The sequence below is a fragment of the Rhinopithecus roxellana genome, chromosome 20 (genome assembly GCF_007565055.1).
Source record: "Rhinopithecus roxellana isolate Shanxi Qingling chromosome 20, ASM756505v1, whole genome shotgun sequence".
In the NCBI taxonomy this organism is placed as follows: Eukaryota; Metazoa; Chordata; class Mammalia; order Primates; family Cercopithecidae; genus Rhinopithecus; species Rhinopithecus roxellana.
Genome location: NC_044568.1, coordinates 58294163 through 58315360, shown reverse-complemented (window position 1 = coordinate 58315360; position 21198 = coordinate 58294163).

The following is a 21198-nucleotide window of genomic DNA, read 5'->3' as shown; positions in this document are numbered from 1 at the left end:
AATATATTGAGTCAATAATTAAAACCAACTAACAATCCAACAAACATTTATAAAAAAGAAAAGCTGAGGATCACGTGGCTTTATGGTAAATTTTACCAAACATTTAAAAAATAAATCAGTTCTTCTCACACCTTACAAAAAATGGAAAAAGAGGGAACACTTCTCAACTTATTCTGAGGCCAGTATTACCTTGATGCCAAAGTCAGACAAAGAATCACAATAAAAGAAAATTATAGATCAATATCCCTTGTGAACACTAGTGCAAAAATCCCCAACAAAATCCTAGCAAACCAACTCCACCAGCATATTGAAAGAATTATACATCATTACCAAGTGGAATTTATCCAAGGAATGCAAGGTTTGTTAAAAATCAATTGATGTAATACATTATATTTATAGAATAAAGGGAGAGAAAGCCACAGGATCATATCAATAGATGCAGAAAAAGAATCGGACATGATCCGTCACCTTTCATGCTGAAAGCACACAATAAACTAGGAATAGAAGGGAACTTCCTCAATCTGATAAAGAGCTTCAATTTAAAAAAAAAAACACACACACAACTAATGTCATACTTAACAGTGAAAGACTGGACATTTTATTTATTAGAAACAGTATACTGATGTCTGTTCTCTCCACTTCTATTCAATATTATACTGGAAGTTCTAGTCAAAGCACTTAGGTCAGAAAAAGGAATAAGCACCCAGATTGAAATGAGAAGCAAAACTATGTCTATTAGCAGAAGACATGATTTTATGTAGAGAAAATCCTGAAGAATCTATAAAAAACACTATTAGAGCTAATAAACAAGTTTAGGAAAGTTGTAGGATACAAGATTAATATACAATAATCAGTTCTACTTCTATACACCAGCAATGAACAATACAAAAATAACATTTCAAAAACAATTACATTTACAATAGCATCAGAAAGAATAAAACGCTTGGGAATAAATTTAACCAAGAAAGTACAAGATTTATGCACTGAAAACCACAACACACTTTTGAAAGTAATCAAAGACGACCTAAATAAATAGAAACACATATCATATCAGTGAACTGGAAGACTAGAAAATATTGTTTAAATGACAATAATTAGTCACTGGGGATAATTAGTTCCCAATTAATCTACAGACTTCGTATAACTACTATCAAAACTGTAACTGCATTTTTTTTGGTTTTTTTTGTTTTGTTTTGTTTTGCACAAATGGGCAAGTTGATCCTAAAATTCATATGGGAATGCAAGGAACCCTGAATAGCCAAAGGCCACGAATAACAAAGTTGAAGGACTCACACTTTTAATATTAACACGTAATACAAAGCTACATTAATCAAACTTAGTGGTACTAGCACAGAGACAGACATATAGATCAACAGAATAGAACTGAGAATACAGAAACAAACCTAAATATACATGGTCAATTGGTTTTCAACAAAGTAACTGAGACCATTCAATGGGGAAAGAATAGTCTTTTCAACAAACGGTACTGGAACAATTTGCCATCCACAGACAAAAGAATAAATTTGAACTTTCTACCTCACACCATATACAAAAAACCTGAAAATAGATCAAAGACTTAAATATAAGAACTGAAGTCATAGTATTCTTAGAAGGAGACATAGATATAAATCTTTATGACCTGGATTATGTTATGGTTTCTTAAATATGACACCAAAAGCACAGAAAACAAAGCAGGAACGGTGGGGGAGGGAAGGCAAATGGTGCCACCAGTGCTCTTGGCCTTGGCTGGCTCTTAGGCCGCCCTTAGCACTCATCAGCTTGCTTCGCATGTTTGTATGTTATCCTCATGTCTTTCTTCTCACTAGACCATGAGTATCTCCATGCCAGGCACCATCTTCTATTTAGTTCAATAAAAATTTATTAAGTACACACTTCATGGTTAGCATTGAATATATAAAGGTAATTATAATGATGCATAATAAAAACAATAATAATTAAAAATGGTAGAAGCTAATACACATTGAGAGCTGGTTTTATGCCAAAACTTTTTCTAAGTACTTTACATATATTGGTTCGTTTTGCAATTATGTTGGTGATTGCAAAATGAATTAATATTGGTAATCAAAGCAAACTTGGGATATATAGTAGGTATTATTATTAGTATTATTATTGTTTCCATTTTACAAATGAGGAAACTGAGAGGTCAAGATTCTTGCTTGAGGTCCCATAGCTAGTAAGTGCAGAGTGAGGATTTGAAGACCGCAGTCTGATTCTAGGCCCCATGATCCTGCTCTTGAGGCACTTAGTAGAGATTCTGTTCTTCACTGAAGTCCCCTAGCACCCCTGGCTCCTTAAACAGAGGCAGACAGCAAGCAAGTATGGGACTGCAGGAAATAAAACGTGTGCATCCTAAATTATCAATCTTCAAAGGAGATCAAGAATTTAGAGGGTAGAGGCTGGCTGCTTTATTAGTAAATATATAAAACACCATCATTCTGTTAAATTGATCGTGAGATCTGAGATTATTATAATCTCTTACGACTAGACTGCAAGCTTCAGGAAGACAGGGACTCTTTTTCTTTAACTGTTTCAATTTTTTTTTTTAAATTGCTGTCTCTCCAAAACCCAGGACAGTATCAAGTCTTTATGAACATTTATTTACTATTTCTTAAATATATAAAGGACAACATGTACTGAATGCTTACTATACATCAGACCTTGATCTTAGTGGGGTTCAGGTATTTATTAACTATTTTCTCACAACAACATTATAAGGAAGGTATTCTTTTACCATCTCTATGATTTAATAGAGAGGGAATAACTGAGGCATAAATAAATTAAATTTTAGATCTATTCAACCTGAAATTGTTGGAGCCATAACCCAATCCCAGGCCATTTGAAAAAAAGCACCTTCACTGGTTTGTTTGTTTGTTTGTTTCTTTGTTTTGTTTTGTTTTGAGATGGAATCTTGCTCTGTCGCCCAGGTTGGAGTGCAGTGGTGTGATCTTGGCTCACTGCAACCTCCACCTCCCGGGTTCAAGCGATTCTCCTGCTTCAGCCTCCTGAGTAGTTGGAATTACAGGCATGTGCCACCATGCCTGCCTAATTTTGTATTTTTAGTAGAGACAGGGTTTCTCCATGTTGGTCAGGCTGGTCTCGAACTCCCAACCTCAGGTGCCCCACCCACCTCGGCCTCCCAAAGTGCTTGGATTACAGGTGTGAGCCACCATGCCCAGCCGCACCATCACTGTTAAACAATAACTTTATAGCCACATTATGAAGATGAATGCAAAACCTGCAAAATTTTGAAGTTGAAACAGGGACTGTCGGATTATGTGATGAAACTGCCAAAATTATGGTAGTTGGTGATGTCCCCAGATCCTCAGGGGTACATGTTCACTGTCTCAGCTTGCCTCAGAATTGGTATAGTGTTGTAACGCTTCCAGCTAGGGTATATGGAGCATTCAAAGCAGGGCTGTTGAACGTTTGCTCAACATCTCTACTCCTGTGTCCCATCTTTGAGGTCTTTCTTAAGGGGTGAGCTTCAGCTTTGAGAAGTGAATGGTTTCCTAATTTGGTTTGTAGGCTCCAGAATGCACCAGGAGGAGCCTGTGAGGCCCTGATGGAGGGGTGGATGGTTGTTTTCAGTATCTTTATTACTCCCCACATCCAATGGTCTAGGTTCCATTTCTGTTGTTGAATTATATTATGTACTTAGGATACTGAAGGAATTAACCCAAAAGGAAGAAGAAGAAGGAGGAGGAGGAGGAGGAGGAGGAGAGGAGGAGGAGGAGGAGGTAGAGGTAGAGGAAGAGGAAGAGGAGGAAAATGTGAGTGCATGAGAGTCTAACATCTTGGTGTCTCATAAAAATGGATAATTTGGCACTGTCCACCTTGTTATGTTGTGACTTCTTACTTAGATAAATACTCCCATCTTGATATTTCATTGGTGTCAAAGATTTCAGGCTGTGGAGTTACACTTCCAGGGTTCAAATCTCATTTCTATTTAGAATTTGGACAACTTTTAGACATCTGTCCTTAGTATTCCCATGTGCTAAATGGGGCTACCCTTCATAACTATGGATCATTTATTGTACAAGTTCCCAGAATCATGGGCAGGGCATGATAAAGTTGGTACAGACTATAAATAAGTGTCATTGATTATTTGTGGTAGTCAGAGGTATGGGAGCTTGATATAATTACAACACTCTCAGAGCACCTGAGAAAAACTGATAGTATTTACTCCTTGACTTGGGGGTAGAGTTTTGTGTTTGCTTTTAAAGCGCTGGAGAGAAGACGTCGCCCCTTTTGTCACATTGTTCTGTATCCTTCCCCCTCTTTAGTGTCAGTTCATTTGCAACATCACCCTTGGTCAAGTCACGTATTTAGACTCATGGAAGGGGATACATGGGGGCCTATAAATGGTAGGTACACAGCCTAGGTACTGAGTTTAGCTCCCTCCTGAGTCATGCCCTGCCCCAGCCTGGCTCCCTGAATGACCACATACCTCTTCCTAACATCAGTCCATATCCCCATCACCCTGGCCAGAGCACTTTATCTGAGCTTGCCTTGTCTGTAACAGAGCTAGGTCATCTTCCATGGGTCACCAGCAATTTCTGGTCTCGAGTGTGCAAGTTCCACATTGCCTGAGGTTGCTGCTCTCTGTCACTCTATCTCTGTATTTCTCTCCATCCCTCTCTGTCTTTCGGTTGCTTGACTGGAAGACAACACTCCAAACAGCATCCCAAACCAGCCCTTTGCAGGAAGCTTTGCTTCCTGCCTCAACTCACCAAAACTTCCCTCCTAACTTGTTATTACTCTTTTGTTTCTAACTCTTGCATTCTTCCCAAGCATAGGACTTTACACTCTCGTAGGACTGTCTTTCCTATCTGAAGCAAACAGCCCCAACCCACATTTGTATATAACATGTGATGACTATAGTATCTAAAATGCGTCAGAGCTGAGTATGGGGCAGGCACTCTTACTCACAAGAGTGCTTGCAATTGTCAGAAAGATTATAACACTGAGACAGTACTACCTCCATTTTATAGATATGAACACTGAGGTCAAGGAAGGAAGCAACATGCCATACAGGGCCAGAAAGAGGTACAGTAATCAAAGCCAGAGGTGTTTGACTCAGGAGCCAATACTCTTTTCTCTTTCCCAATATTTCCTTTATGGACACTGAGACCATCATTAACCATCTTCCCCATACGACCATTTAAGAATGACTTAATGGTATGGGGTTCCTTTTGGGGGTGATGAAAACATACTGCAATTAAATAGTGATGATGGTTACATAATTCTGTGAATATACTGAAAAGGATTGAATTGTGTACTTTAAATATACATTTTATGGTATGTGAGTTATATCTCAATAATAATAAAAGTAACCCATTCATACCCCTATACTCTAATGACTCAGCCAAGTTAGAGAGCGAATGTGAATAATTCATCACCCCTGATGGCTTTCCATCATACTTAGAAAAAGTCCAAATGACTTTCACACATTTAGCAGACTCTGAGGGTGCCCGACTCTTGTCATCCAGCACTTACCCTTCCTGATCACACCTGCCCAGCAGCATCCCACTGTAAACACCTGCCATTCCTCACCTGGGGATTGTGCCTTCTTCAGAAGAGTCAGGAAGTATAAATAAATTTAATCTCACACTCCCTAAGGAGCCTGAGATGGGTGGAGGAGTAAGAAGCCCACTTCTCCTCTCCAGAGGAAGCAGGGTGAGATGTGCTGTGGAAAGCCCCACGGACAGCCCCCATGGGATTGAGCCCACATGGTAGCCGGGTCAATAACACACCCTTAATTGGAATCTTTCCCCTCCCTCTCTCACTTCTCACTCTCCTTACTGTGCCCTCCCAAATAGCTGTTTGTATTCAAAACTTCATCTTGTGGTTTTCTTCTGGGGAGACCCAACCTAAGACATGGCTTTTTTTCTTTTTTTTTTTTCTTTTGACATAGCTACCACCTCTCTCTTTGACTTTATCTACAATTTGTTTCCTCCCTGGCTAGGTTGCACCCATACCAAACTTTTTTCCCTTCCCAACACACCAAGTTCATTCCTCCCTTAGGTCCTTTGCACTTGTACTTGGTCCTTTTTGCCCATACTGTTGTACCTTGGTGGCCTCTTCTTGTTTTGTGGCCACAGCTCAGATGTCACCCTCTAAAGGAAATCTTTCTTGAACTCTGCCTAAATAATCTCAGTGCAACATTCCATACCCAACCAGATCTCATTTGTTACTCCAGTGCATCTCCACATAGCAGTACGTGCTGGAAGTTTTTGGTTTGCTCATCTAGCTATACAGTCTCCACCTTTCCCCAACCTCTTCTGTGCCCAGGGAGGCTGATCCTTATGGACTGCAGTAGCGGGTTCCCTGAATCTCAGGCTTCCAGTTGGATTTAGCTGAGGGAGGGCAGTCAGGCAACAGGAGTACGAATCAGAATAATGATGTCCCCAGCCCCCTTCCTGCTGGGCTGCCATGGATTAAAGACATGCTGCTTCTGAAGGTTGGGTTTGAATCAGGTGGTCCTTTCCTTTAAGCCTGGGTCTGGTAACAGCTCCCTGCAATTGCTAGCTCTGGGGTATTGCACCATTCTTCCTTTGTTCACTGTGAACCTACTCACACCTTTATAAATAGTCCTGTATGAAATTATCCTTAATGATTCGATTTGTGTCATGGATTTAGTAGCATGTGTCTGTGTGTGTGTGTGTGTGTGAGAGAGAGAGAGAGACAGAGACAGAGAGAAAGAGAGACAGACCTAGCTGTTAAAACTCACAATTAAATTGTTTTATTATTTTCAGCATTTACATTTCTGTTGTCTAACACCTTCTACAAGAATATAAACCCCACAAAGGGAGACACCTGGTATTCCTTGTTCACAGCATGACTGTATTCTCAGTAGCTGAAACCATGTTAGGCATAGATTAGTCACTTAATAATTTTAAAAAATGTCTAATGTATTTATTTGGAAATTTTTAGCAAAGAAAAGCTGACATGTTGCTAATGGATCAGGTTACCTACATTTCTTGGGGTGACCCTCTTTTTCTAACCCTGTTGCAGCTTCCAGGCAAAAAGGTTTTCTGAGTTCATGCTTTTTTTTTCTTTCTTTCTTTCTTTCAATCCCTTTGGCCCTGGATGCTGTGACACTGGGTTGCAAATGAGTTTTTCTCTGGCATGGATTCAGCTGTAAACTCCTTCTGTTACAGGTTAATAAAACCTAGGAAATTACCTCCAAACAGCCAGAAATACGTTGTGGGAAAATGAGGAGACAGTTGAGAAATAAGGATTTGAGTTTTCAACATTTATGTTGGCTTTCACTCCTAATAAATATTTAAGTTAAATTGAATTTTACTTAACTTGATGACTATTTAACTTTAATAGTCATTGTTTATAGCAGTATTTTCAGCAAATTTTTAGTTAAGACTCTTTGGCTCTTAACCAAAATGCGTGATCAGAAAACACCTTTCTCTTTCTACTATAAATTTATAACTGGAAGTTTACTCATGTAACTGTCATGTGAAGCCAATTTCAGTTGTTTTTCCTTTGTAGAAAAACAGATGGAAAAGAACTCCTTTGCATTTGGAATTTACTTGGTATGATTTACGTCATAGGATAAGTTAGAAATCACGTAGGCAGAATGGTGCCCTTTTCCCAAGACGTCCATGCCCTAATCTTCCGAACCTGTGACTTTCCTTGGCAAAGAATTAAGGAAGATGAAATTAAGGTTGTTAATCAACTCAATTTAAAATAGGAAGATTACCCTGGATTATCCAGGCAGGTCCAATCTAATGACAAAGGTTTTTAAAAGTGGAGGAGAGGGCAGAAGAGGAACCACAGAGAGATGTGATGTGAGAAAGACTCAACCCACCATTGCTGGTTTGAAGATGGAGGAAGGGGCCATGAGCCCAGGAATCCAGATAGCCTCTAGAAGCTGAAAAAGGCAAGAAATGGGTTCTCCCAAGAGCCTTCAAAGGAAAGCAGCCCTGCTAACACTTTGATTTTAGTGAGACCCATGTCAAACTTCTGACCTCCAGAACTGTAAGATGATAAATCTGTTGTTTGAAGACACCAAGTTTTTGGTAATTTGCTACATCAGCCATAAAAAAACTCCTGTTGAAAGTTAACTGCATTCTCCCCCTAGAGGGGTAGCCGTAGTATCTCTCTTCCACACTAGATATCTTTATTTTTGCATGAAATTTCAATCCAGCAAACATGAGCACAGAGTCACTTGGGTACACTTTTAAGTTTCCATTAAGTCATTTATTTTACAAGTATATAGTACATTCCAAGTATTCCCATCAAAATGGGAGGTGCCCATAAATTAAAGTCGATTTAATCTTTCAATTCCCAGCTCTTTTGCAAGAAGCAAAGACGAGAAAAAAAAAAAAAAAAATGCAAGCACCTAACATTGTGTTGAATATGGAAAGAATACAGACATGCAGCTCTTCACTTTTTCCACCCAGCAGAGGTGGTGAACTGCAATACCAGGGGTTGATAGCCATGAATAAGATTAGACCTGAATTGTGAGGGAAATAGTAGATACCTAGAACAGTATGTTATTTTGAAATTACATTTTCCTACTTCTTGCTTTCCTGCTTCCATGGTGTAAAGGGAGCTTGTGCTTCTTGACATGTTCCAGCTAGCTGAGACGCTCGGAGTGCGCCAAATGACTCAGTCTCTGGACTATTACCAAAGTTTTTTAGGATTGAATCCTGCTCTTATTTTCTAAGGAACAATGTTTAACTGGTCTCTGTGGCACAGTGTCAACTGACATCACCCTTTAATTGCAGATATGTCACGTTAGACTATCCCCAGTATTGAGGGAAGGATCCCAAGGCAAGTTAAACATTAAGATGGGGGCTGTGGGCACATTTTTTCACACTCCTGGTCAAGGGGAGGGCCCATGTCATGAGGACAGGTATATTTTGAGCCCTCTCAATCTGACCCCAAAAATGCTAAAGCAAGTCACATTTATCAAACAGCTATACAGCCAGCCAGTATGAAAATCCCTCTGGAGGGTACATCATTTTGCATTCATCTATTTTAAGCAACTCTTGTGAATCAGATAGTGCTCAAATACCAAGCTCAGTTCACACCAAAAAGTGTTTTTTTTTATTTCTCTTTGTGGTTATGAATGTATGTGCAATGAATTATGAGACTCAAAATAAGTATTCCCATATGATTGCTTAGGGATTTTGAAATTTAATATCTACATGGAAGATGATGAAATCATCTGCCCAGTGGCCTCTGAGTGAGCAAGGTCCTGTGAAATAGATCCTGCTCAAACTTGTTTTTAGTACCAGGAGACCAGGAGTGAATGCAGGGAGAGCTGACCTTTGTACGGGTCCTTTATAGAACTGTTGTTCTTCCAGATCTGATGTCGCACAAAGTCACTGGTTGGCCCCAGATAAGACATTCAACTTCTGTTTTGCATGAAGAACAACACCTGACTTTATTATCTTAAAAGATGAGAGTTGGTGATCTCTCATATTTGTGAGAACTGAGAGATGGGATCTACTGAAGGACCCCGGGGAGGTCTTACAAGGCTCTCTACTTCCTGGAGAATGAAGCTAACCAACCTGTAGGAGCCTTCAGGGAGGTGTGGAGACACAAAGCGCGTCAACAGAAGACTTACCACATTGCTACTTGGGGTCTTTGGATTTTCCTGAAAAGAGAATTTAGTTCTCTGGCTGAGGGGTACAGATTTTCCCCCTTTATGGGCAGATATACAGAAGAATGTAGCACAGAAGCCAGCTCCAAGTAGAAAGCCAAGATGGGAAAATCAAGAAAGAGTTTATAAGCTATACATGGAATTGGGGGTATGACGAGAATCAGACTGCAAAATGGCAGACCAGGAAGTGTCCATTTCAAGAAGGTTTTCCAAGACGTGTACAGTGTGCACTGGACTAATTTAAAACAGCCTCTTTACTGTGGGTTTTTTTTTTCTCAGTCCTATTCTGATGCCCATGTGTTGTTAGCTCTTTGAGTTTTATGGGTATGGTCTTCTGTTCCTAGTGTTTGACTGGTGAGCTCTGATCACCTGTGTTGTCTGCCCCATTGCGGCTCTGCAATGAAGGAGGGAGGGAGCCAGGGATAGCATGGGCATGAAGGAGCAGGGGACAATTGCTTGGATGACAACTGCAGAAGGAATGAAAGTAGAGCAAGGGTCACATATAGCCTTTGTGATGGCCCCTTCAAAACCAGCTAACGTCAGCTTTGTCAGGGTCACCCCCCTGGACTAGGGACACTCCTCATAATCAGGACATCGTTTAAATACATTGGACATCATGTGCTGAGAAGCTTGTCATTCAGTGTCTCCATCAGAAAAATCATTGTCCTTTCCAATATAATACTTGATTTCAGGCAAAATACTAGGTACTTTCCATGTACTATTTAATATTTCCCTGACAAGCTCTTTCAAAGAGCTCAGCAAACAACCCAGTAATTTGGCCAATGCTCTCCTGGATGATCCGGCTTTGTGTCTGTTTACAAAGATACTGGATAAGGCTAATATGTATATTGTTTAAACTAAGGTCAGGTTTGAAAAGGACTTTGATATTCTAATGCTTGTGTTCTATACTTTTGTCACTCAAGATGACTTCATATTCTAAGGCTAAAAGGAGGTATCAAGACTGACAGGATGATCTCCATAGAGTTCAAATAAATTGGTGAAAGAAAACATAATTGTGATCCTCTCTGATTTAGCTGTGTTTCGTTTCATATAATCTTGCTATCTCCCTTAAGCTTAGGTGTGTTCCAGAAGAGTTTTCAAAGCATGGTTTTTGTCAGCCTTACCAAGTCGAGGTCTTCGAGTGTGAGACTCCGTAAATCTAAACTTTCAGCAAACACTCCCAGGAACAACTACTCACAGAAAAGTTTTAAAATCACTGTTCAGGAGGATAACATCTTAAACTGCAGAACCAAGGGTCTCTTCCTCCTTCCTTCCCTCCTTCTCTCCCTCCCTCCATCCTTTCTCCTTCCTTTCCTCCCTCTTTCTCTTTCCCTCTCCTCTTCTTTTTCCCATCCCATGCTTTTTATTTCTTTTAAGCTTTAATCACTTCGCCTTTTCTCCCATATTTTCTGCCAAAGTTTACTCTTGTCCACATGCCAGTGACAACCAAGATAAGCACAATGAAATCAAATGTATTTAGGTAGTTAGATTTAATTACATGATGAAAAATGAATTCACCAGGCTTTCTTTCAGGAAGAACAAGTTATTTAGAAAACTTTCTTGGCAAGTACTTGGGATATGAGCCGAGGCCTCTAGGGGCTTGATATGAACAGCAAGGCTCTGTAGGGGGCAGACAGGAATGTGTTTATTGCTCCTGAGCTGAGGAGGAGAGATAGGGAGGTTGAAGCCCAGGAGGTGGGAGAGGACCAGAAAGATCAATTGGGATGGGCTTCTAAACCACAATGTGGCTATTCCCAGCACTCTCTCAAAATTTAAAGTATATCGTATATCAAAAAGGTTTATAAGATTTACATTAGTGGAGATTTTGAGTCATGCAATGAAAGCTGAATTTTGTATCCAGGTTGGTAGGAGAGAAAAAGAAAATTCAGGGAGGCACAAAGAAGCAAGTGGGAGTGAACCTCAGGCACACACAGATTTCTGGGAAATCCCAGGGAGGGCTTCAGCTTGCTTGCCCCAAGCCATGAAATTGGGGTCTAAGCCAAGTTGAAAGATCTCTTAGGAATTGAGTGGCTGCATCATTTGTCAGAAAATCAGGACACTTTTGAGAGTTAAAGGGCACGTTTGAAATAATCATTGAAGGACAACAGGCATACACTGGGGAAAATGGCCATTCTCCCTAGAAAGGCCTTTGATATTTTGGGTTCATAGGAAAAAGGAGAGAAAAGGTTTGTGGAGGCAATTTAGAAGGTTTCTTCTAGACCAGGCTCAGGCTGGTAGGGATACAGATGAAGTGAAAGCAATTTGACAGCAGCTGGAGAAGCTCAGGAAATGAATCACAGATGTCTCCACTTCTGTGAGAAGATTAATTTTCATGTGCTTAGGTAAAAGATGATAGCAAATTAAGTTTTGATAGGAGTTAAAAGATACCCAGGTAAATTACCAACACTGATGAAAAAAAGGATAAAAGAAAGATGGAAGAGAAAGGGAAGAAGACAGCAGGAAAATAAGGAAGAAAGGAAAAAAGAAACAAAGGCAGGAAGGCAGGAAGGGAAGAAGGAAGGCAGGAAGGCAGGCAGGAAGGAAAGCTGACAGGAAGGCAGGCAGGCAGGCAGGCAGGCAGGAAGGAAGGAAGGCAGGAAGGAAGGAAGGCAGGCAGGAAGGCAGGAAGGCAGGCAGGAAGGAAGGAAGGCAGGAAGGAAGGAAGGCAGGAAGGAAGGAAGGCAGGAAGGAAGGAAGGCAGGCAGGAAGGCAGGAAGGCAGGAAGGCAGGCAGGAAGGAAGGAAGGCAGGAAGGAAGGAAGGCAGGAAGGAAGGAAGGCAGGAAGGAAGGAAGGCAGGAAGGAAGGCAGGCAGGAAGGAAGGTAGGTAGGTTAGTTTGAGGCTGTTTGTTCCTGGCTGTTTTTCTGGGTAAACTGACTGTAGAATTCAAAACTTTGCTTTGAGTGATGCATCACAGAACTAAGACATGGCTGTCAAACAACGCTCAACTAAATGGCAGGCAGTGTGGTAATGTAAAAAGAGATGAGGCTTTGAAATCAGGGAAACGTATGCTGCAATCCCACGGAAACAAGACGGTAGTAAAACAGAGTTGGCTGCATGGAAGAAGAGTTTCTCAAGGAGAGTCACAGTTTCCAAAAACACCCTCTCCTTTTGCTTTCTACCACAAATCCATTTTTTAAAAACCCTGTCTATTGTTGCATCATGTAAAGACAGTCAAACAGTATCACAAAATTTTCAGGATTTCTTTGCAATGGGTTTCCTTCCACTGTAAGCTTTATGGCACACATAGATTTCAGTGTAGGGGTTACAGAGGTTTCTAAGAAGTAGACAATTATTCTCCAAGTAGCTGAAACTGAAGTTCAAGGGAAGATCCTGTGATCTCTTGGTAGGAGAGATGGCACAGATATTGAAGATGCTATATATAGAAAATCATCACCAATAACGTCAAAAAACCCAAAGCACTCAAGCAGGAAACCCATATCAAATGTCACAAGAGAGAATGTTCCAGGCTTGAGAGGTTGATTTGCAGTTGGACTTCTCACACAGGCAAGTTGATGGAGCACTTTCCTGGGGTATGTTTATCTGGACCAATACAGGGAAGGCTCCTGGTCTAAATTAGATCACACGGGCAGAGGCCTTGCAATGTATATACGAGGGGGAGGTGGGGAACCACGGGATGGATAAATCAAGTGAAGACAGGGCCAGTGGCCACAGTGGGTCACTACCGAGCAGGGTAACCACTTGTTGAAGCCACCAGACTTAAGCAATAGTGGTGTATATGTGTCAGGACCAAAAGTGCCTTTCAAGTCCTTGCCTAGGTCTTGTCAAAGCTGGAAGCTCTATCGTTTCAGATCTGCAAGCAGTTTTCTGCTAAAAACTACCCCTTTGGAAACATAGTACCCTATTTTCTTGTCTGAGAAAAATTACCTGGATGGGCCCTTTAGTGGCGCACATAGAAAAAAACAGCATTGTCCAGGGTCCTTGGGGAAAACCTGTAAGGAGCCATGAAACCGAATACACATTTTTAGAAGAACTTTGGTAAGTTAAAATGGAATGTTTGACTGAGCTATAGCTCTGTTTTCATTGTCAATATTTTGTGATGGAACAGAAGTGGTATTTTTTTTTTTTCCACTGAGATTCCATTTGCCCTGTGCCTGTGAACCAGGGCTGGTCCTTGGTGGTATTAGTGTGTTTCTGTTATAATGTATAAGCAGAAGATGGCTGGTGAATACGCCTGTCATCTTGAAAAGGCATGGTGAAAAACAGAAAGTAGACCATCCTGGGTGAAGACCACCCTAAACCATTGTGTTGATAATCTGTGGGCAGAGTTCTTGAACATTTAGTGGTTCAGCTTGGAGAACTGCCTGGGTGTCACACAACTACATTCTGATCACCTATTTAGCGTTATGTGTGTATGTGTGGGTGGTGGGTGTGGGCGATGGGGGAGGAGATGTGTTTTCTTGAAGACAATGAAATTCCCCATTGTCTATCATCCAGGATTGAGGTCAATACTAGACAGAGATAGAAAGCGGTCTTAAACATGATGCAGGAAGCACAGTTTCCGCCCTCTGCATCCCATGGTGAGTAGGCATGGATTCTGGGACTAAGATATGCTTGAGATTATTGCCTAGAGAGAGAAGCTGCTCTCCCTGCATGGAGAAGTTTAGAATGCACATAGCGACGCAGCTCTGTGAAGACCTCATGAGGAAGTAGAGGTCTAGGCCTAGGGTGGGGGTGTTCTAAACAGGCTCACCATTAGTTGCAAAAATTGATAGATTCTTGTTTCCTTTCATTTACAGCCCCAGATACAGTCAAATATTCCTAAAAAAAAAAAAAACCAACTCAACCAAGCAACATCAACAACAAAGTTCTAACTTTATGCAGAGGAGGCTTTGAAGGGAAGGGAGGGCAACTCCCCAAACCTGACCCCCGAGTTCAGCCTCGTGGGATGAGCACCCACCTGAGGAGGGTGAGCAGAGGTCTCAGCAGAGTGCAAGAGAAAGGAGGACAGGGCAGGAGCCACACAGATGCCAGAGAAGGTTTAGGGCGCCGCCACTCTCGACACACTAAGGAAGAGAGAGAAACTGGCAAGCGTGGGGAGCCACAGCAGCCGAGCAGGTGAGGTGTTGTCATTCACATCCAATCTCTAGCTCGGTGACCTCATTTGGACTTCTAAGTTGCTGCAGTTAATGCAATATACAAATTACAGCAACAACCATCATGATGATGTAAAATAATGATATGATAACAGTAATACCATGATTGCCGTCTTTCAAACAAAAAACAAAAGATGTACTGCTCATAAAATCTTGAACAATTGTAAAATGCTTTTCTCACTCTTCCCCTCCTATCTTTCTGAGCTGACTGTTCCCTATAAATGAGTCATTTCAATAGGAATGTTAATGTATTTGACATGTGTCAACATCACCCTGAAAAAAAGAAGATGTTGGATTGTTTTACTGGCACACACAGTGCAAAGAGAACCGACAGTGTGTGTTTGTCTGGGCCTTACACTTATGAGACATATACAAATCTAGCATCTCATGGAATCCTTCTGTCAGCCCAGGAATCCACTCACCACCTACATTCCCGCCGTCTCTCCTTCGAGTTAAAAATATGCTCTTCATAGACTTGGTGCTCTTTCTTCAGAAACATTGCTGGAGACTTTACTGTATGCACTAGGTATTGACCATATGAGAATAAAGTATCTGCCACAACACGTGAAGATAGTAATATAGAGACAACACACGCTAATGCACTTGAAAATGTACTTTGGCCGGGCGCGGTGGCTCACGCCTGTAATCCGAGCACTTTGGGAGGCCAAGACGGGTGGACCACGAGGTCAGGAGTTCAAGACCAACCTGGCCAAGATAGTAAAATCATGTCTCTACTAAAAATACAAAAATTAGCCAGGCGTGATAGCGGGCTCCTGTAATCTCAGCCACTCAGGGGGCTGAGGCAGGAGAATTGCTTGAACTCGGGAGGTGGAGGCTGCAGTGAGCCGAGATCACACCATTGCACTCCAGCCTGGGCCACAGAGTGAGACTCCATCTCAAAACAAAAAAAAAAAAGAAAAAAAAAAAAGAAAAAAAAGAAATATACTTTGCTCTTAGGTAACTTTGCTTTTAGGTAACAAGTATAAAATTTACATATAATGGCATTGGTCACATATGTGTGCTGGCTGTATACTGACTATTTTTAGACCTATTTCTTGGGAATACTGAATCCTGCAAACTATATTTCCCCCATTCCTTTAGGAACGGGCTCCTGATTGGCTTTAGCCAATGGGAACCAATGGTTGGAGTGGGAAGGTGAGAGAAAGAGAGTGGCCAGGATATTTTTCCTTTTCTTGTTATGCTCTGATCAGCATCTCCAGCAAATGCTTGTCTCTCCTCCAGAATTCCAGCTCCACCCAGAAAGCCTCTGTCATCCATGCTGCTGCCACACAGCTCCGGCTTTTGAGTTTTGAGAAAGCCACATCCTTTTGTCTCTCCAGCCCTAGGAGAATCTAGTTGCTGCAAATCTGTGGGTTGCTTCCTCATACCCTTTAATGTCTTTGTACCTTATGATATGGTTTCCCATATTGAATGTTTGCCATTGAGCTCTTAGGCTTTGATTTTTCTTTCTGGCTGGAACATAACTGATCTAGAACATCTAGAACATTCCAAACAGCAATACACATGTAGGAGTGAAACATCAGTGTGCTGTTATCTAACTGGCTGGTGCCTTTTCAGTTTGTTTCCTGCTGGCCTGAAGAACAGTCTAAAATTGCATGGACCTATAGGTATTGTTTCACTCAAGCTTTCTGGGTGTGAGTTTTCTAATAATATTGTTGGCATACGTATGAGTGATTCTTGATACAAACAACAAAAAAAAATAAATTGGGGTATATACAGTCTGAAGGTTGGAGGTAGCTGAGAAAAAGTTTTCCAGATGATTCTGAACTTTGGTGGGGAGAGGCTTGTTGAAACCAAAAAGAGATGGCAAATCTCAGCAGAGTAATTGGCTTCTCTCTCAGATCACCCCACGGGCTTTATCCAGCTGGGGTATTTTTCTTCTTTCATAAAACAGGCTGTTTGGCTCCCAAGTCACATGGAAGCTTGGTTAAGATGCTTGGATTTCATGTTCCCTTGTTCACCAGACTTGTTATATTTGAGAGAGAATTTGGTCTTGTCCTTGAGGACTTGGCTAAAGAAGATACGAGGCCTGGCTTTTCTGGAACTTCCAGACAAGTTGCACAAAGGCAGTAATGACTCCCAGGTTGAAAGGATAGGAGGCTGCAGGTCTCAGTGTGATTGCGTTGGGTGACCGGGACAGACACAAACACGGTCTACTGTGCCCAAAGAAACAGTAAGGTGTAATCAATCAAGGCTCTATAGTGAAGACTTGAGTTTCTCAGGTGCTAGCAGGAGTGAGACAGACTCAAACTTGGCCAAGAAAATTAGCAATAGGCGTACCTCATAAAACATTTAAGTTCAGGCTCATCTCAATTAAGCCTCCCAGAGCCTCAGGTGTTTGTCCAAAGCTTACCTGGGCCTGAACTCCTGGAACCAAGCAAGTTTGCTGGGGCCTGCAAGAACATGCTTCCCCATGAGAAACTTGGCAGTAAGAACCCCCTCTCCTCATTTTCATACCCAGTCTAAATTAAAGAACCATGTGAAAACTATGAAAAGGAGGTTTCAAACATTTCTAAGCTATGAAAAATCTGGATTTAATTTTAACCAGCTATATCCAAGTCTGGTGTAAAAACTCAAAAGTTATCTCTCTGTCCCAGGTGAAGCTGTTACTTCTACAATATGGAAGCATAATCTCTCCATTAGACAAACAATCAGTGATGGGCATTGCCTAAAATGTCCTCTCTTTCCTGAACTCTGGGTTGAAAACTGGATTGGTGTAAGCTAGATTTGGGGGTCAGATCCGGTCAAATGAAGTTAGTTTCCTCCTACTTCCTACAGTCATTAAAAGCTTTTATCTAATATTTTAATAACAATGATAATGACAATAATAACTGACATTAATGGAACCCTTACTCTATGCTGGGCATCATGCTAAGCATTTTACAAATGATTATCTCGTTTTATCCTTACAGCTACACTATGGGTGGGTACTGTGATTATCTACCTACATGGTAGAGACAAGAGATACAGGTTCTGGGAGGCTACATTACTTGTCTGAATTCACTCAGTTATTAAATGGCAGGAATTAAACTTGGGTCTGTGGTTCCAGAGCTCAAGCTTCTAAGCACTTTGCTGGATGAGTCTCTGCTGAGATACTTTTCATGAGAAGGAACACAGCTATCTAAATAAATTATTCTGTTAATAAGATAATGGGCATGAAAATGCTGTGAGAACTGCAAAGTCTCTTAAAGGTTAAGAATTAATTATTACAAGGAAATTCTACAGTGTGGGAGGACCACCAGAAAAAGGAAAGTGGAAAGGATATTGATCATGAAATTAAAAGACTCATATCTCAGAAGCATATCAGTGTAATGATTATGAATTTGTAAAACTTAAGTATTCAAGGCCTGGAAGGAAGAAATATGGTGAAACAGGGAAAAAGATTAATTTGTGGGGAGGTATGAAAATGAGGATAAATCTTTCTTTGATTCTGATTTCAATGAGATCATTTGTACAAATCTTAAAATCAAAGCACAGACTGTATGAATCCATGTTGAACACTGGACTTTCAGGACTACTGTATGGCTAACCACAGCCCTGCAAGGCCAGGCTCAGCATGTCACAGTTCTACCACTGAACAGGAGTCTTCGGAAGGATCGCAAACACTACGTGGAAAATGACTGTATTCTTTCTGCAAGGCCACTCTCTGAGACATCACCCTAACAAAAATAATTATGGGTTGGAAGAGGAGAAAGGATGCAAAGTTTGTGCCTTGACCTAAAAAAGGTCATAAGCACCTCTACTGACTCTTGGAAACATTAGCTGCAGTGGATCTCAAATTCTACTGTGCATAAGAATGACCTGGTGACCCTCTAAAAGTGTAGATTTTCTGGTTTCACCCCTAGACCTTGTGACTCAGATGTCCAGTGAGGCCAGGAACTCCCCATTGTTAGCCTGTGCCCTATTTTAACAAGCTCTGCTGGGAGTTGGGATGTTGGCGGTCTGCACACCACACTGAAATAGAGGAATTCCCTACTCAAAGACCCCTTTATGTCCTGATTACAATCTGCAATGAGATTATAGAATCATTAAATCATGATTAAGCCAATGTGGATATTGATATTTGTTGTATGAAGCTATTACTGATTGGGTTTCTTCTTAGAAAACTAGACTTCCAGAACAGTGGCCAGGGTGAATTGGGGCAGACCCTATACCCAGCCCTATGCAAGAACTTTCATCTATAATCTCATTTCATACTTAAAATAACTTAGGGAGATTAGTGTTACTTTGCAGGTGAGGGAACTAAGGATTAGGACAGCAGTTTAAATACCTTCAATGAGGTCACATGGCTAAGAAGTACTGAAATCGGGATTCTAAATCAACATATATATTTGACCCTTTTCAGTATACCATGCAACATCTAAACTCCTGTCTTCAAGCAAAATGTGTCACGGGTCGATTGTGATTGGAGCAACAGTAATTCAGGGGAGAACTTGGACATTATGGATGAATTGATTAAATTCACATTGCCGCAGTCCGCCCTCGGTACCTACTGGTCTTACACTGGTAATTTATATCCTAAGGACTTAATCTTTTTCCAAGTGGAAACCCAGGGTTCAGAGCCTCTAACTCTGGGGTCATCCATGCTATCTTTCTACTGCTGGGGTAGCCTCTTCTTCTACTTCCCCATTTGGGACTGAAACTGATGGCTGTCATTGACCAGCCCCCATGACAAAGGATAGCTTAATATATCCTGTATCCTGGTCTTGACTTTGCCATGATTATAAAAATGGGGAAAGCTTACCCTTTCTGCAATTATAATTATTCTTTTAAAATATTTTAAGAATATTTAATTTTTATGATGACAAAAAGGGCAAACAGTGAAATATAGCAAATAAACCACTAAATACATAGTATGTCAAGTAGTAAACATTGGTGTGTAGAGGCATAAGCAGGGCAAGAAAGATAAGGAGGGGAGAAAAACCAATGTGTATGTAATATATATATATATTAGTTATACACGCATATGTATCAATCCATATTAATATGTGGAATACATTGAACACTTACTGTGGTTCAATGTGTTCCACATATTATGTGGGATACTCTGGAAAACATTGAACGCCTTTTAAAAATATTACTCCTAGTTCTACTACATACAGAAAACCACTGTTAACAGTTTAGTCTATTTCCTTTTGGGTTTTTTTCTCTATATTAAATTGGGATTATATCCAATTCACTTTCATAAGGTAAGCTGCATTTTTTACTTAGCATTTCATAATCATTCTCCCATGTCATTAACATTGCTTTGAAAACATGATTTTATATTTAAAGGTTTGCTAAGTACCATTGTAGGAAGGCACTGAAATTGATTAAGTCATTTCCTCTGTTATTGGACATTTAGATTATTTCTCATTTTTTCACCCACATAAATATCCCACAGATGTACTTTCTTATGTATAAATCTTAATGTGTATATCTAAACATTTTCTTGGAATAAATCTGTGTTTTTCAGTCTGTTCCCCCAGGTTCTTGATGTTAGTTGCCCAGTTGTCCCCTAGAAACAGGGTGAAAACTCTGCAATTCAGTGATCTTGCCACTCCAGGGCTAGCAGATCCTTTTATAAGCTCTCCAAAGAGTTCTGTTCTGGGCTTTCATTGAACTGATCCAATCTGGTCTAGTTCTCCCAGGTCCAAGAATACTTAACGTGCCACTTCCCAGAGTGATGCTCTGAAATGAGCCTTCCCATCCACACCCTGGAGTGGAATATCTCCTCCCACAGGAGTGCCTTTCCTAGAGACTGGAGGGGCAACCTTCGTCCCTTCCCCTATGTTTTGCTTGAGTGAGTCATAATCTATTCCTGGCCTCTCAGAGCCCCGCTCCAGGATGCTGTAATCACAGCACTAACCTGTGTTCACATTTCCCATTATTGAGCAGAAATTCCCTTGTGCCTCCACACAGCCTGGCTGCTTCCTAATGACCCCAGCTCCCAACTTCTAATGGCCCCATCCTCATGTCTCCCAAGAGCCAGCTCTTTTTGCTAGTGTTTTAAGAATCCTGATCCGGATGAAAATCCTCCCATGATGTCCATCTGGTCAAATTGAAGGTGATGTAAGCAATAAGACAGAGAGACGGGTGTGTCTGCATCGATAGGACAGAGGAACCTCCCAGGACTATCCATCTTCTGTCTCCTCCAGTGACATCCAACTGCCCTCCTCCTAGTCTGGGATTTGGGGATGACAGACAACATCTCTAATTGCCAGTGCCACACTACAGAGATGGGGTGGATGTTGGGCTCTGAGCATAGCCCCCGCTTCCAGCCCTGATAACGACCTCCTGGAGATGCTGCTTCTTTCTTTGTACGCAAATCCTACTCAGAAAGTGGATGTTCCCCTTTGCACTTAATCATGTGGGAGATTTAACCCTTGGAGGAAATGGTAGCAGGGACAGCAGAGACTTTTGTGGGTGTGGATCT